Below are 18,256 nucleotides of genomic sequence, written 5' to 3' on the forward strand. Positions count from 1 at the left end.
TAGCTCTAAAAATCGGTAAGAAAACTACATACAACCCAACAGAAAAATGAGCCAAAGGTTCTACTATACAGTTCAGAGAATAAGAAATACAAATGACATCTAAACAAAGGGAAGGATTCTCTATCTTACCAATGAAGAAAAGATAATAGTTTAAGACATGAGACACAATTTTTCACTTATTTGCTTGATTAAGAGTATAAGTATTCCTAATATTTAGTGTTTATGAGAATATGAACAAATGGGTTTCCTTACCAACCACTGATAGGAATGAGAAGTTATATAACCTTTTTTTTTGGAGGGCAATTTGGTAATCTCCATTAAAATTTTAAATGTATATGCCATTTAGCTTTCACTTCCTCTCTAAGAAATATATCTTACAAAAACAAAAACACAAGCATATGACAACAGACATCAAAAGATTTTAGAGGCACTATCTGCTACTATCTAGTAGTAAAGTAGTAAAGCCCAGGGATGCTGCTAAACATCCTAGAGTGCCCATGACAACCCCTGCAGCAAAGATACATCTGGTCCCAAATGTCAACAACGACACGGTTGAGAAACCTTGCAACCACTGTGAGTATTTCAGTATATATTTTCCTTCTAGATTTTCCCCCATGAAGCTTTTAAAAACAATTAGACACATAACACCCACTTTTTAAATTTAATATTTTGATGATTATTTTCCATTTTGCCACACATTATTTATAAGTATCTTATTTAGTGGCCCCATAATGTTTAGTTTCCCTGTTGTTAGGTATAGTATTGTGTTCAGTTTTTTAAATAACGTAAGTATTTGTGTATTCAGCAAATATTTGTTAAGTGCCTAGTGTGTACCAGGTCCCAGGCTAGGCCCTGAGGATAGATTTTCCCCAAGTAAAACTGCTGGTCAAGGAGAAAGAACATTTTCCTAGTTCTTGACACATGTGGATAACTGGTGCCAGTTACACTGTGTCTTCACCTAGCACTTATTTTATATATATATATACACACACACATATGCATATATATATTCTCATTTAATTATAAAAAACAAGCAAAGAACTATTGCATAAAACAGAGGCACATTAAATCCACTCACAGATTTCAACTAATTTTTCCAGTGTTTATGACATTCCTTGATGCAGTTCCTATCTCTTGACAAATCTGGTTGAAAATTTTAGAGGTAATGAAAGTTTACTGGAAGGTGAGGGATTAGATCTGATATTTACCTACGTCCTCATTATACCTCCTCTTCCAGGGCTCCATTCCTTTGGAGTACAGCTATTGTTAGTGAGGGAATAGTAGGGGGAAGGTAAGAGACCATGTAAGTAGACATGGTCTTTGACCTCTAACAGTTACCTGGTGGCTCAGAAGGTAAAGTGTTTGCATGCAATGTGGGAGACCTGAGTTTGATCCCTGGGTCTGGAAGATCCCCTGGAGTATGAAATGGCAACCCACTACAGTATTCTTGCCTAAAAAATCCCATGGACGGAGAAGCCTGGCAGGCTACATACAGTCCATTGGGTTGCAAGGAGTTGGACACGACTGAGCGACTTGTTTCTTTCTTTCTTGACCTCTAAACCCCACATCAGGCAGTTGGGCTAAGATAAGAACACTAGCATCTTCTTCAGATAAGAAACTCAGTATAACTAAATTCCCAGACAAGAACTGAGACATTCAAAGAGTAAGAAAATGTGAAGTAGGAAAGAAGTGATGGTTCATTCAGGATGGGGAAGCAGGTTTGTCCCTGGGGGAACCCAGTATACCAATATGGAACTGATACTACTTCTCTATCTCACCAAGGTAGGGCAGACAGGACAGAAAGTCAGGGAAAAGAACTCAAGTTTTCTTAAAAGCAAGGACTGTCATGTTACCTGTCAGTTTAGGGTTTCCTTTGATTTTTATCTGATGTATATGAACTACAATTTGATTTTTAAAAATTCCTAGAGTTTGAAAATGTCTCCAAGCAAGGGGAAAACCTGCTCAATTAACAGATCAAAATAGTTGATCTATTAAACCTCTGTGCTCATATTCACTCTCTTTAGTTGTGTGCGACTGTTTGCGAGCCTATGTTGTCAAACTCTATTAAACCCGACTAAATCCTGTGCCCTAACTCCCTCCCTTTAGTCACACTGACCTATTCTACATTTCCCAGGTGTGGCTTCAGTTCCACAGTATTTCTGTGGCTTCCTTTAAGAACACACTCTAACTATTGTCCTGTAACCTCTGTCTACTCTATTCCACTGGGGGAAAAAAGTTGATTATTATTATTAATTTTTTTAAAGAGTATCACAGTTCTAATAAACTACTGGGCAACTGTCAATATGAACTGGCACAACCTTTCTGGAAGGCAATTTTCAATCTGTATCAAAGGCTCTTAAATCATTCAGACTTTGATTAGTAGTTATACTTGTAAGAGTTCATCTGAAGGAAATAATCACTAATGTTCCAGCTTTTATAAGCAATGAAGCTGGGTGAATGGCTAAAATAGTGAACCTCTAAATAATCTTGATGTCCAGCATGAGGGGATTAATTTTGTTTGGTTATCCAGCACCATGGAATGTAGCCATTAAAAAAAAAAATCACATTTTTAGAAAGCAATTTTAGAAAGCGTAGAAACTCATGCACATTAAGCCCAAAAACACAAGGTGTAATAATGATATGATATCCCTGTAAGACAAATCCAAACTCAACTTTGATATAGGCTAGGCTCAAAGTGTTAAAAAATGCTTTAACATTTTCCCCCTCAGGCTCCTCATTCCCTCCTTCAGGACTCCTTTAGTCCTCAGAGCAGACAGAGCAAAGAACTCCGGTTTGGTATCCTGGCTCTTACAGCAGGAAGGGGCCTCAGGAGATGCTGCGGGTGTGAGGACTTCCCCAGCTCAGACTGCTAGTGAGCGGCTGAAAGTGTACTAGGACTCAGGTGTCCTGACCTCCAGCCCAGAAATTTCCCTCTAGACCGGTTTACCCACCTCAGGACCACAGTCATGAACGCGCAGAAATATGTATGTACTTATAAGACGAGCAAAACTAAATCCCGCCTAACGAAAAGCTGAATTTGTTGCTTGTTCTTATTAATTTTGCCAAGTAATCGGCTCTACATCACCGAAACCATCACATGCTCTCCCTTTCCCTTCTCCTCTCTCCATCCCAAAGAAAGGGTCTCTGTGGCAGTCCTGTTTTAAAGTGCCAAGCGAGTGAGGCAGCCAAAGACACTGGCCAGTGAGCGAGAACGCTCCCTACCTGCCGGCGGGAGAGTCGCGGCTGGCGTTGAGACTTCGGCGCTGTGCCCCGGACTGCCAGGGCCACCCGCAGCTATGAGCTCGCGTGGGTGTTTCTCCGCCCACTTTCTGACCCGCCCCGTAAGCGCTGAGGGGACTGGGTTTTCTTACCCGACCCAAGCATGTGAGTTGGGAAATAAACGCATTATCCATTCTTGGAATAAAAAGATAGATAAAAGAAACCAAAAGTGAAACTTAAATCCGGCTTCCCGTAAATCAGCTTTTTAAAAGAAAAGTTTCAAAAATGAAAACAAATCATTATCTGACATTTTAAACAGTATTTAGAAACAAAGCAGCCTCGGAAATCATCGCAGATGTCCGACCTTGGTTTTGCCTTTAAGAAAATCCACACTAAATTCTGCCATGAGGTTTCCCTTTTCTGATAAAAGCTCTTTTACAAGATGTCGGATCATCCTGACATAACTCGATCTACAACATATAGAAAGTAAAACGATATTTTCCTAATTACTCATTATACCTCCTCTTCCAGGCCCAGATGGCGTTGATTTTTTTAGAAAGTAAGTATATGTGTATGATAGGAAATGTATTTTTAAAACGTGGATTTTGTCACTTCCTCAAAGTTCCTCGACATAGTGAAACCATTAACTGCCTTGTCATTAAAATAACTTCCCATCAGGACTGACACCTTTTAAGAATGCTCTGGGGATCCTGCTATTTTGCCTCTTTGAGATCCTGGTTAGGGTAGCACATTCTAGGTATCGGTTGAGAAAATCCTCTGGTAACTCTGGATCACTGGCTGAGGGCAAGCTGAAACCACGTGACTCACACTGAGGAGGCCGGGATGGTTTTAAGCACCACCGAACTTCTAGGTGCATCTCTCTTGCTCTTTCCTTCTGGCGCTCTAGGGTGGTCTCACTGTCCGTCTGTCCCTCCCTTCTTTCTTTTTATAAGAATTTTAAATAGATAAATTGGACTCTTCATTGCTTGCTTTTCCTGTTTATTCATCTCATTGGGCAATTCAAAATAGGGATAATGAATGAATATTGAGATGTTCATTGTCATGGTTAGGCACCTGCTTCCCAAGTAAGGCCTTTCACATTCTTAGAATATCACATATTTTTTATTATTTTTTAACTTGGAAAAATACACAAGATGATGCTACCTTTAAAATCTGGTGAGGGGTATGGCTGAGCGCCGAAGAATTGATGCTTTTGAACTGTGGTGTTGGAGAAGACTCTTGAGAGTCCCTTGGACTGCAAGGAGATCCAACCAGTCCATCCTATAGGAGATCAGTCCTGGGTATTCTTTGGAAGGACTGATGCTAAAGCTGAAACTCCAATACTTTGGCCACCTCATGCAAAGAGTTGACTCATTGGAAAAGACTCTGATGCTGGGAAGGATTGGGGGCAGGAGGAGAAGGGGATGACAGAGGATGAGATGGCTGGATGGCATCATCGACTCAATGGACATGAGTTTGGGTGAACTCCGGGAGTTGGTGATGGACAGGGAGTAATTCATGGGGTTGCAAAGAGTCGGACATGACTGAGCGACTGAACTGAACTGAACAGACATTTTACAACCCCAAGCAGAGGCCCCTGACCCAGAAACTCTTGCTAATTTTGTGTTCATCAGAGTTGACAAAGCCAAAAGAGAAGACCATAGCAGCATTTTAAGAGTAAGATAGGATAGTGACACTCTGATCTCAAACACTGAGGTAGACTTGGAAAGTCAGAAGCAACATGGGCATACTTCTACCCCTTGAAGTCCACCTCTCTCAAGGCAAGGCCCCAGCGGGTGAAGATAAGCAGTTTCCACAAACCCAGTGAGACCTAGTGAGGTGTGAGTTGGAAAAAGTGGTTCTAGTTTGCAGCTGGTATAGTAGGGTTGCTGCTGCTAAGTCACTTTAGTCGTGTCTGACTCTGTGCGACCCCACAGACGGCAGCCCACCAGGCTCCCCTGTCCCTGGGATTCTCCAGGCAAGAAAACTAGAGTGGGTTGCCATTTCCTTCTCCAATGTATCAAAGTGAAAAGTGAAAGTGAAGTCGCTCAGTCACGTCCAACTCTTCAAGACCGCATGTACTGCAGCCTACCAGGCTCCTCCATCCAAGGGATTTTCCAGGCAAGAGTATTGGAGTGGGGCGCCATTGCCTTCTCCATAGTAGGGTTGATATCAAGCAAAATTATTGGGTATCCTTACTTTGTATGTCACAGACTCCAACAGTTATGAAGATAACCTTCATTTTCTATGTTTTGATAGATCAGATCAGTCGCTCAGTCGTGTCTGACTCTTTGCGACCCCATGAATCGCAGCACACCAGGCCTCCCTGTCCATCACCAACTCCCGGAGTTCACTCAGACTCATGTCCATCGAGTCAGTGATGCCATCCAGCCATCTCATCCTCTGTCGTCCCCTTCTCCTCCTGCCCTCAATCCCTCCCAGCATCAGAGTCTTTTCCAATGAGTCAACTCTTCGCATGAGGTGGCCAAAGTACTGGAGTTTCAGCTTTAGCATCATTCCTTCCAAAGAAATCCCAGGGCTGATCTCCTTTAGAATGGACTGGTTGGATCTCCTTGCCTGCTGTAACCACAAAAAAAATTAACCCAGTGAACTCATCAGTTTTCATATGTTCTTGGAGGTCCTAAGAAGAAGATGAGGGAGTTGGCATGGGGAAGAATAAAGTCTAAGATTGACATGCTGCTCCCAGGTCTGCTTGGAAGAAGTTTAATAGACACTGTTAGGCCAGGCTGTATAGCATTTCCAGGGATCCTTGCCACAAAAGAAAGAGAAAAAGAATAAAGAATGAAACCTGGGAATGGTTTTTTGATGTCTCTTGATGGCCCAAACAGATGTTGTGTCCCTCTTGTGAAGAGCTGCAAAAGAGAGGGAATATATAATAAGGTAGACCATTTTATTCATCAAATTTCAGGGAATGTTTTCAGTTTTTAAAAAAAGGGGGTGGGGGTGGGAGAAATTCCAGGTAGAAGACCAGGCTGAATTTCTCAGAGGTACAGGAGCTGAGAGTCAGTGGCAAGGAACAGGGTTATGTGAGTGGCATAGGCTGTAGGGGAAGGAAGTTATCAGGGATTTAACTACTTCCATAACAGTGATATGGAAACCCCATGTTTGAGAAGTAGGAAAAATATAAGCAGCTACTGTTAGTGGAAAAATACTTGGAAAGAAAGCAATATGTAGAGAAGATATAGGAATTCCCTGTTAAATATGCTGTGCAGATCATTTCCAGAGGCTGCTTAAGAAAGTTTATGTACTATTCTTAAATGCTTTAGCAGTCTGTTGATGTTTTCTTAGAATGCTATTACATGCTTGGAGTGAACCATGTGAAGCCTCAGTTTTATTCAGGTTACACTCTAGAATATAACTCCTCACTGCTTGAAAAAGCTTTACTTGACTTGGCTGCCTCCATGAATTACTGTCGTCTCTGATTATCCCATTTCAATGGCAAACCTCAACAAATGATTTCTTCATCACTTTTTCAACTATCAAGTTAATAAAACAAAATGCAATAATTATAATAAATATTAAAAGTAACAGTAATGGTAAAACGTGTCATTTTTTAATATGTCAGACACCATGTCTTGGTGATTCACTGCACGGCTGTTGCTGTTTAGTCACTCAGTCATCTTCGACTCTTTGTGACTCCATGGACTGCAGTCTGCCAGGTTCCTCTGTCCTTGGGATTTCTCAGGCAAGAATACTGGAGTGAGTTGCCACTTCCTTCTCCAGGGGAATTTTCCCAAGCTAGGGATCAAACCTGTGTTTCTTGCTTTGGCAGGCAGATTTTTTACCATTGAGTCACCTGAGAAGCCCTCACCATTAGCTAGCTTTAATTTTACAACAATCCTATAAAAAAGTTACTAATATTGCCACTATTTTAGAGATGTGGATACTGAGGCCCAAAACATGTAACTTATCTAATCTTACATAACTAGGAAGTGGTACAAATGAGATTCAAACCCAGGTACTCTGGTTTCAGTGTTCAGCTCAGTTTAGTCACTCAGCTGTGTCCGACTCTTTGTGACCCCATGAACCGCAGCACACCAGGTCTCCTTATCCATCACCAACTCCCGGAGTTTACCCAAACTCATGTCCGTTGAGTCGGTGATGCCATCCAACCATCTCATCCTCTGTCGTCCCCTTCTCCTCCTGCCCTCAATCTTTACCAGCATCAGGGTCTTTTCAAATGAGTCAGCTCTTCACAACAGGTGGCCAAAGTATTGGAGTTTCAGCTTCAACATCAGTCCTTCCAATCAACACCCAGGACTGATCTCCTTTAGGATGGACTGGTTGGAACTCCTTGCGGTCCAAGAGACTCTCAACAGTCTTCTCCAACACCACAGTTCAAAAGCATCAATTCTTCGGTGCTTAGCTTTCTTTATAGTCCAACTCTCACATCCATACATGACTACTGGAAAAACCATAGCCTTGACTAGACGGATCCTTGTTGGCAAAGTAATGTCTCTGCTTTTGAATATGCTATCTAGGTTGGTCATAACTTTCCTTCCAAGGAGTAAGCGTCTTTTAATTTCATGGCTGCAGTCACCATCTGCAGTGATTTTGGAGCCCAAAAAATAAAGTCTGACACTGTTTCCACTGTTTCCGCATCTATTTCCCATGAAGTGATGGGCCCGGATGCCATGATCTTAGTTTTCTGAATGTTGAGCTTTAAGCCAGCTTTTTTACTCTCCTCTTTCACTTTCATCAAGAGGCTCTTCAGTTCTTCTTCACTTTCTGCCATAACGGTGGTGTCATCTGCATATCTGAGGTTATTGATATTTCTCCTGGCAATCTTGATTCCAGCTTGTGCTTCTTCCAGCTCAGTGTTTCTCATGATGTACTCTGCATATAAGTTAAATAAGCAGGGTGACAATATACAGCCTTGACGTACTCCTTTTCCTATTTGGAACCAGTCTGTTGTTCCATGTCAAGTTCTAACTGTTGCTTCCTGACCTGCATACAGGTTTCTCAAGAGGTAGGTCAGGTGGTATGGTATTCCCATCTCTTTCAGAATTTTCCACAGTTTATTGTGATCCACATAGTCAAAGGCTTTGGCATAGTCAATAAAGCAGAAATAGATGTTTTTTCCATGATCTAACAGATGTTGGCAGTTTGATCTCTGGTTCCTCTGCCTTTTCTAAAACCAGCTTGAACATCTGGAAGTTCATGGTTCACGTATTGCTGAAGCCTGGCTTGGAGAATTTTGAGCATTACTTTACCAGCGTGTGAGATGAGTGCAATTGTGCGGTACTTTGAGCATTCTTTGGCATTGCCTTTCTTTGGGATTGGAATGAAAACTGACCTTTTCCAGTCCCGTGGCCACTGCTGAGTTTTCCAAATTTGCTGGCATACTGAGTGCAGCACTTTCACAGCATCATCTTTTAGGATTTGAAATAGCTCAACTGGAATTCCATCAGCTCCACTAGCTCTGTTTATAGCGATGCTTCCTAATGACTTCACATTCCAGGATGTCTGGCTCTAGGTGAGTGATCACACCATCGTGATTATCTGGGTCATGAAGATCTTTTTTTGTACAGTTCTTCTGTGTATTCTTGCCACCTCTTCTTACTATCTTCTGCTTCTGTTAGGTCCGTACCATTTCTGTCCATTATTGTGCCCATCTTTGCATGAACTGTTCCCTTGGTATCTCTAATTTTCTTGAAGAGATCTCTAGTCTTTCCCATTCTATTGTTTTCCTCTACTTCTTTGCAGTGAGGAAGGCTTTCTTATCTCTCCTTGCTATTCTTTGGACCTCTGCATTCAAATGGGTATATCTTTTCCTTTTCTCCTTTGCTTTTCACTTCTCTTCTTTTCACAGCTATTTGTAAGGCCTCCTCAGACAGCCATTTTGCTTTTATTGCATTTCTTCTTCTTGGGGATGGTCTTCATCACTGTCTCCTGTACAATGTCACGAATCTCTGTCCATAGTTCATAGGCACTCTGTCTATCAGATATAGGCTCTTAAATCTATTTCTCGCTTCCACTGTATAATCATTAGGGATTTGATTTAGGTCATACCTGAATGGTCTAGTGTTTTTCCCCACTTTCTTCAATTTCAGTCTGAATTTGGCTATAAGGAGTTCATGATCTGAGCTGCAGTCAGCTCCCATTCTTATTTCTGCTGACTATATAGAGCTTCTCCATCTTTGGCTGCAAAGAATATAATCAATCTGATTTCAGTATTGACCATCTGGTGGTGTCCATGTGTAGAGTCTTCTCCTGTGTTGTTGGAAGAGGGTGTTTGCTATGACCAGTGTGTTCTCTTGGCAAAACTCTTATTAGCTTTTACCCTGATTCATTCCATACTCCAAGGCCAAATTTGCCTGTTACTCCAGGTGTTTCTTGACTTCCTGCTTTTGCATTCCAGTCCCCTATAATGAAAAGGACATCTTTTTGGGGTGTTAGTTCTAAAAGGTATTGTAGGTCTTCATAGAACCATTCAACTTCAGCTTCTTCAGCGTTACTGATCAGGGCATAGACTTGGATTACTGTGATATTGAATGGTTTGCCTTGGAAATGAACAGAGATCATTCTGTCGTTTTTGAGATTGCACCCAAGTACTGCATTTCGAACTCTTTTGTTGACCATGATGGCTACTCCATTTCTTCTAAGGGATTCCTGCCCACAGTAGTAGATATAATGGTCATCTGAGTTATCTTCACCCATTCCAGTCCATTTTAGTTTGCTGATTCTTAGAATGTAGACCTTCACTCTTGCCATCTCCTGTTTGGCCACTTCCAATTTGCCTTGATCCATGGAGCTAACCTTCCAGGTTCCTATGCAATATTGCTCTTTACAGCATCAGACCTTGCTTCTATAACCCATCACATTTCAGTGTCTATGTCCATACAAGTATGCCGTGAAATTAGTATTTTTATTCACTGCTGATGAAAACACAGGTACAAAATCTTGTATGAAATGTTCATCTCAGCACTGTTCATAATAGCAAAAACATAGGAACAATCCAAATGTTCATCAGTTTTGAATGGATAAACAAAATTTGGTACATCCATACAATGAAATATTATTCCACCATTAAAAGGAATGAAGTGCTAATAGATGTTACAACTTGGATGTACCCTGAAACCAGTATGCTATTAAAAAAAAAAAAAAGACTTATGCTATGTGAAAGAAGTCATATACAAAAGGCCATATATTGTTGATTCTATTCATATAAAATGTCTAGAATAGGCAAATCTATTGAGACAGGAGGAGAAGGGGATTAACAGAAGGGGGCAACAGAGGATGAGATGGTTGGATGGCATCATCGACTCAATAGACATGAGTTTGAGCAAACTCCAGGAGACAGTGAAGGAAAGAGAAGCCTGGGATGCTGGAGCCCATGGGGTTGCAAAGAGTTGGACGTGACTGAGTAACTGAACGACAGCACTGAGACTGAAAGAGATTAAGATATGCCAGGGGCTAGAGGGGAAGTGACACTATGAGGAGTGACTGCTAATGGGTATGGGGTTTCTTTTGGGGGTGATGAAAATGTTATAGAATTAGATAGAGGTAATAGTTGAACTACATTTTGAATAAACTAAAAGCTAATAAACTGTGTAATCTTAAATGGTGAATTTTATGATATGTCGATTATATCTCAATCTAAAGTTTCTAGGCAGGGAGAGAATAAGTCCACTGTTGCCATTATATTACAGGGCCACATGATGTCACTAGAAGAATGGACAAAGTTTAAAGTAGGCTGCACAAAGCTCAGTGATGCTCTGCTGGTTCAGATTGTGCCCAGGCTACATTTGAATCAACAGGGTGCCCCATGAATGAAGTCTAAGGTTAAAATTCAGACTGTGTTCCAGAATACAGACAACACAATGCCAGAATAGCTTAATACTGAAGAGTTTCTATCCTTAGCCCCATGCTCTCCTTCACAGATTGAAGTTCTTGGCTAAACTTGGTTCCCATTTTAATGGAGAAAGAAATTCATACTCCTTTAGAAAGCATCTCTTTAAAAGGAAATACATCTGAGTACACCGTGAACTTTCAAAAACTTTGTTTGATCTACAATTCTGTGCCAGCTTCAGGTGCACAGCAAAGTGAATCAGCTACATACACACATGCCCACTCTCCCTTAGATTTCCCTCCCACATAAGCCACCATGGAACACTGAGTAGAGTTCCCTGTGCCATACAGTAGGTCCTTGTCAGTTGGTCCTCATTCCATACATAGTAGTGTTGAATATGTCAACCCCAGTTCTCCAATTAAAAACTTAAAAAAACTAATTTATGGATATACAGGGAAATATTGAGTAATTTTATTGTCCTGAGGTAGGGGGTTTTTCAGTGAGTTACGGATTTTATGCATTTTACATCAATTCTTTCTAAAATATGTATACTATTTAATTCAGTCAGATCAGATCAGTCGCTCAGTCGTGTCCGACTCTTTGCGACCCCATGAATCGCAGCACGCCAGGCCTCCCTGTCCATCACTAACTCCCGGACTTCACTCAGACTCACGTCCATCGAGTCAGTGATGCCATCCAGCCATCTCATCCTCCGTCTTCCCCTTCTCCTCCTGCCCCCTATCCCTCCCAGCATCAGAGTCTTTTCCAATGAGTCAACTCTTCGCATGAGGTGGCCAAAGTACTGGAGTTTCAGCTTTAGCATCATTCCTTCCAAAGAAATCCCAGGGCTGATCTCCTTTAGAATGGACTGGCTGGATCTCCTTGCAGTCCAAGGGACTCTCAAGAGTCTTCTTCAACACCACAGTTCAAAAGCATCAATTATTTGGCGCTCAGCCTTCTTCACAGTCCAACTCTTCCAGTCAAAATATTAAAAAGCTATATATATATATACACACACACATATATATATGAAGGTGATTATCATGATGTTATTTTTTAAGGCTCTGGGAAGTCACTTAATTCTATTTTATAAATTTTTACGTTGGAGCATAGTTGATTAACAATGATGTTATTGACAGAAGCAAAAAAATCAGAAATATCCAATGATGAAAATTGTATACATACTTGTTGAAAATCTTATATATGTTAAAAATGGTATATATGAATGCCATTTAATAACATGAAAATTCTTATGCTATAATGCAAACTGATTTTTAAAAGTACCTGTCTGTATGTGTGCATAGAGAATATACACGTACTTTCACAAATTCATAAAATTGGAAATAATGCACACAATAGTTAATGTTATATGTCATTTGGTATTGAAATAATTTTCCTTTAATCTTTTCATCCCACATTCTATGTCTTCAATATCTATGCCAATATTTCTCTGAATTCCCAGAGTAGATATTCTTATAGTCACTTTTTTCACTTATATTTTAAAATACATAAAATGATGGTAACGATAACCCTGTATGCGAGACAGCAAAAGAGACACAGATGTATAGAACAGTCTTTTGGACTCTGTGGGAGAGGGAGAGGGTGGGATGATTTGGGAGAATGGCATTGAAACATGTATAATATCATATATGAAACAAATTGCCAGTCCAGGTTCGATGCATGATACTGGATGCTTGGGGCTGGTGCACTGGGATGACTCAGAGGGATGGGATGGGGAGGAGGTGGTAGGGGGGTTCAGGATGGGGAGCACGTGTATACCTAAAAAAAAGAAAAAAAGAAAATAAAATACATACATGAATATTTATATGTGTATAAAGTGTATCCATTGGGTTTCCATCAGGAATTGGAATTCTACTGTTTGACTAAAGAGATCTTAAATGGTAGTTAGAAGGCAATTAAGGGAATAGGATTAAGAGAACCATCTAGTTGAGGCATCTCAACTACCAATTTGGGGTGAAGAACCATTAAGTTGAGAGTAATAGCAATGGCAAGAAACCCATACCATCTCTAGGCCGAAAAGGAAGGGAAGAGAGCATTCCCAGAGCTCTGTGACCTGAAGCCACAGAGGAGGGGCTGCTGATCGAGAGCTTCAGTGGTGAAAAGACACTACCACTGCCAGATCCTAAAACAGAGAAAGAATGGATAGAATGTACCCTATTTCTCTTTCCTCCTGCCTCCTGTCTCCTGTGGATGCCTCCATAGTCCAAAACCAAATATAAATCAGCTGAGAAGAGCCCAGGTGATGTTTTCCAAAGAGGTCAGCTTCTGGGGTATAGAATAAGGCAGGCAAGAGAGGACAATAGGTATGAAGGGAGGCAAACAGAAGACCCAGATAGTTTATTTGTTTTGCCACCCAGGATTTATTTTCCCCCCTTATTCAGATGGAGAGAAACTCATCCCCTAAACATGAGAATCAGAGAGTCCTATCAACTACTATGTTGCTTTGAAGTGATGTCAATACTCTGGCCTAGAAACTAAATTATGATGTTTGTCTCCACCACTACTGTTCATACAAGGAAACAGAGAAAGCAAGGGCATGGAATAAATAATCAATTAACATTTTATATACAGAGATGAGCCTCCCAGGTGGCTCAGATGGTAAAGAATCTTCCTGCAATGCAGGAGACCCGGGTTTGGTCCAATAATCCCTGCCTCTGTAGCTTATTGCTAGGTTAAAAAAGATAAATTGATAATCATAATTTCCTACTTCATTCACTTATGTTTTTCCTGCCCTATGCAGTATCTTAGTAGATTGTGATTTTTTTTTTTTTTTTTTTTTAACCTGGTGCAGTGATACAACACTTCAATTCCTGCATGGTCTGAAACTGAAGTGCTCCCAACGTTATCAGGTTACTATAGTTATCTTATGATCATCATCATTGCACATGGGAGTATAAAGATGTGCCCAGTTAATCTTTGGGTGTCATGCACATTTCTCCTTGCTCTCATTGTTTAGCTGTAACCCAGTTTCCTCATGGAATTCCAGTTCCATGAGGAACCAAAATGAACAGAGGGCAATTTCAGCTTCCAATTCAGTGGCACCACGGCTGGGTCCTCTAGTGGAAGCATTTCTTCCTTTTGAACTAGGACTTCAAAATACGATAAACCCAAGGTTGTAGAAATGGTATGCTGGATATTTTCATTTGTCAGAGGTCTTCGTGCCTAGCAAGCTGACTTCCATAGACTACATAGACCTGCCTTCATCTTCAGGCTTTCTAGTGGATCCAGAAATCCACCAGATTTTTCCGATGAAAGATTTCAGCAGGATATCAGAGCATGGAAGGACAGGGGGATGTGTCTTTCTTTTCCACTCTGTCCCCATTTGGAGTTGAGGTGCTAGCAGTGGCTGCAGCTATAGGATCTTACCCTGTTGGGCCAAAGGTCAGCATCTACTGCTCTCCACTACTGAACAACATAGCTCCTGTCGGGTAGCCCTCTCAATCAGGTACAGCTATGGCTCTCGCCTGGTTTTAGTAACTGCTCCCTTCCATTTGTCTCTTCTGTGGAGGTTCTGCGGGGCAAGGCCCAGTCCTTGCCATCTCGGGGGACTTCAGAGTTAGTAACAGGTTCCCACTGTTGTTGTTTACTACTGTTAACTTAATGCTGTGTGCAAGACATGGTGCTAAGTGCCTGAATAAAGAATTGTCTCATTTAGCCTTCATAATCCAAATAAATTAGATGGCTTTAGACCTATTGCAGAGATGATAAAAGTAAGTTTTGCAGAGGATGAAGAGCGACAGTGATGGAGTTGGAGATCAAATCAAATGTAGGTGTGCTTATGGCAGAATCTGGGCACTCAGATGCTATGGTTATCAGTTGTTATCCTGTCTTAAAGGGCCAAAATTCCAAATGGCTTTGCTCTTGTGGTTCCCAGGTCACTCTGGCAGGAGGTCAGTGAGGTGTGCACTCACATACAGAGCCTGGGAAGGTTAGATGCCTTCTCCACTGATGGGATGGCAGCCAGGACTAAGGGCAGGAACTTTTCTCATAGACCTTCTTAAAGGCCAGAGCCTGGTGGAAGTCCATGCTGTTTTTCCAAATTATTTAATAACAAAGAACAGAATGCCAACAGCTCCTCAAGTATTCTCTCAATGAAGCTGGGAAAGAGGGTGGCTTACTCAAGACAGAAATCAATGGTGGGGGTGAGAAGAAATGAAGATCTCTCAGAGCATAAGTTGAGAAAGATGGCTGTTAAAAAAAATTTTTTTTTTTTGGTCTGGTAACTCTGGTCAAGTCTTCTCTGTTTCTTTTCACATCCTAACCTTACCCCTACTTTGATGGTGGGCAGTTTAACAGCCAGAGGAGGCTGAGGCTCTAACGAATTAAATAAACTATGTCAGTGTTGAGATTCAAACAGGGGTGGGGGGAAAGTCCATCCTCAACATAAATCTATTCTATAAGGAGAAAAGCCCTTACAAATGTTTGTAACTATGGATTATATGTTCAAGTGACAACTTCTCAAAAGATACATTTTCTTCTAGAAATAGACCCTACAAATGGTGGTTGACATCATATGTGGAGCACTGTGAGATGGCTCATTAAGCTGTATGGAGCTTTTAGCTCTACAAGGGAACATGATTGCTCAGGTTCCTCATGGGTAACTGACAAACCTCAGTGAACCCTTTAAGTGAGATTTCCATTCTGCTTCCTCTGCCCACTTCCCTCAAAATTTGAGTCCCTGGATTTTGAATTTGCCTCTTTGACCTGCCCCTCCCATGGCCTGTCGGAAAGAAAACACCAGGCTGCTTTGGTCAGGGGCGCGGGCCCTTTAAGGAAGCAAGAGCTGCGCTGTTTGGCCGCCGTGGCCAGCCAGTCCGGAGGTTCTGCGGGGCAAGGCCCGGTCCTTGTCGCCGTCTCGGGGAGCTTCAGGCCTGGAGGCCTTCGCTGTGATCAGTGTCTCCCGCACCTCCACTGTCCAGTGAGTGAGCGCCGGCTGGGTGGGCCAGGCCGGCCGCAGGCTGTTGGGGGAAGGGCGGGTCCTCGCGGCAGCGCCTGCCGGCGCCGAGCTCCGGGTCTTCGGGCTTGCTGGGCCGCTCTGGGTGCCCTTTCCTTGTGAGCGCCCTTGGCTCTCCCGCTTCTAGTGCCAACCAGTATCGCCAACCTTGTTTCGGAGGAGCCGGTTCTCCCCTCAAAGACTCCAGGCCGCTTCCATATCATAATTAAATTGGGGGAAGTAGGCAAAGCGTTGTCAACGGAAATCAGCATAACCTTGCAGGAATTCCCAACTACCGCTTCAAGGTGAGCGGGTGGAGTTTTAAATTAGGGAAAGATCTCCCGGAAGCTGTAGGTTCCGGGCCGGAATTTTCAGGGGAAATGAGCTAGTTTGAATGGAACTCAGAGGTAGAATTTGCTGGGGAAGTGGCCTAATTTGAATGAAACCCAAAGACGTATTGAAATGATTGTAATCATGCAACCAGTCATATACATAGGTAGTTGATGTGTCATTCGATCAGGAAATGAGTCACTGCAGAAACTTGGATAACAGAAGTTATAGGTCATGGAATTATTCTTTCTTTTTTTTAAGTAAAATCAAATACCAGTTCTTAGATGTGACCTGAGGAGGACAGCCCCAACACTTCCTCCTCAGAAATACCCCTACCTGTTGTAATGTGTAGCACAGCTGAGGCAAGGCTGGCGCAAAGAGCCCTTTATAAGATCTCAGGAGTAAATGAGGGAAAAATGAAGGCAGAAGGGACCCAAATCAGGATTCTTAGCCTTCTGAAACACAGTGGTGTCAAAGTTGTAAGTAGTAAGGTATTTGTCACCAATGACAAAGTGTTGGCATTTTTTAAAGACTTGCTTTATACAATTGAATGAATTAAAAATTATTCCTATTGCAAGGTCACTCTTAATTATTTTCTGATACAATGAGTGAGTGAGTCAAAGTCACTCAGTAGTGTCCGACTCTTTGCGACTTCATGAACTATACAGTCTATGGAATTCTCCAGGCCAGAATACTGGAGTGGGTAGCCTTTCCCTTCTCCAGGGGATCTTCCCAACACAGGGATCAAACCCAGGTCTCCCACACTGCAAGCAGATTCTTTACCACAGCTGAGCCATAAGGGAAGCCCTCTGATATAATAAGTCCCCTACATATGAACCTTCAAGTTGGCAACTTTCAAAGATGTGAATGGGTGGAGGAGCCAAGATGGCGGAGGAGTAGGACGGGGAGAACACTTTCTCCCCCACAAATTCATCAAAAGAGCATTTAAACGTCGAGTAAATTCCACAAAACAACTTCTGAATGCCGGCAGAGGACATCAGGCAACCAGAAAAGCAACCCAACTCTTCGAAAGGAGGTAGGAAAAAATATAAAAGACAAAAAAAGAGACAAAAGAGGGAGGGACGGAGTTCCGTCCAGGGAAGGGAGTCTTAAAAAGAGAGAAGTTTCCAAACACCAGGAAACCTTCTCACTGCCGAATCTGTGCCGAGCTTTGGAAGCACAGAGGGCAACATAAAAGGGAGAAAAAAAATAAATAAACAATTAAAAATCGCAGATTGTGAGCCCTACGGTAACTCCCCCAGCGGAGAAGCAGCGCAGACGCCTGCACATGGCATTAGCAAGCGGGGGCTGGGCAGGGAAGCGCGGCACAGGCTGTGTCCCTTAGAGTAAGAATCGGCCCGAATGTCCTGAGCGCTATCTGAGCGAAATAATTTGGGCTAGCAAACCAGACTGTGGGATATCTACCACAGGAAAAGCCAGCCCTAACCTAAGACACCGCCAGGCCCGCGCACAGAACAAAGGACTGAACAGAGATAGCCGGTTGCAGACCTTCCCCCTCCACTGACAGGCAGCCAGAGCCGTAAGGGGGCAATCGCAGCCCAAGAGAGACACTATCTATAAAACTGTAAGCAGGCTTCTTTGCTAACTAAAACTTCTTGGGGGTCTGGACGGTCAACATCTGCCTGAGAAGGTGCGCCGGTTTTACACCCAGATAACCGAGTGGCGGGGAGGCGATAAGTCGCAGCATTGGCGCCCGCCAAACACATCACCTGAGCTGCTCGTATCTGGGAAGAGCACAAAACGCAGGCCCAACCGAGTCTGCGCCTCTGAGGACTACCCGAGTGCCTGAACCTGAGCAGCTTGGACCTGGGAGCTCAGCCCAGGGCCGGCCTCTGATTGTTCCCGGTGGAACAACCTAGAGCCCGAGCAGTGTGGGCAGGGAGGCTACACGCGCCGTGAACAGGGGCAGACCCAGTGTG

The 18,256-nt window shown here is 42.5% G+C and overlaps 2 protein-coding genes across 5 annotated transcripts in view; one reads left to right on the plus strand and one right to left on the minus strand.

The window, feature by feature from the left end:
• The window catches only part of CD274 (CD274 molecule), a 114,391-nt gene that overhangs the window by 15,789 nt on the left and 80,346 nt on the right, over positions 1-18,256 (minus strand). The window contains exon 1 of one of the 3 annotated variants that reach the window (XM_055578151.1): positions 3,223-3,383. The exons of the other annotated variants lie outside the window; for them this stretch is intronic. The gene's annotated coding sequence lies outside the window, so the exon portion shown is untranslated. Of the gene's footprint in view, positions 1-3,222; positions 3,384-18,256 lie in introns of those variants that run through there. 3 annotated transcript variants of the gene reach the window in all.
• PLGRKT (plasminogen receptor with a C-terminal lysine) overlaps positions 15,317-18,256 on the plus strand; it is a 50,051-nt gene continuing 47,111 nt past the window's right edge. The window contains exon 1 of one of the 2 annotated variants that reach the window (XM_055578154.1): positions 15,317-15,971. The gene's annotated coding sequence lies outside the window, so the exon portion shown is untranslated. Of the gene's footprint in view, positions 15,972-17,041; positions 17,353-18,256 lie in introns of those variants that run through there. The other variant, XM_055578155.1, reaches the window with a different exon arrangement.

The sequence above is a fragment of the Bubalus kerabau genome, chromosome 4 (genome assembly GCF_029407905.1).
Source record: "Bubalus kerabau isolate K-KA32 ecotype Philippines breed swamp buffalo chromosome 4, PCC_UOA_SB_1v2, whole genome shotgun sequence".
NCBI lineage: Eukaryota > Metazoa > Chordata > Mammalia > Artiodactyla > Bovidae > Bubalus > Bubalus kerabau.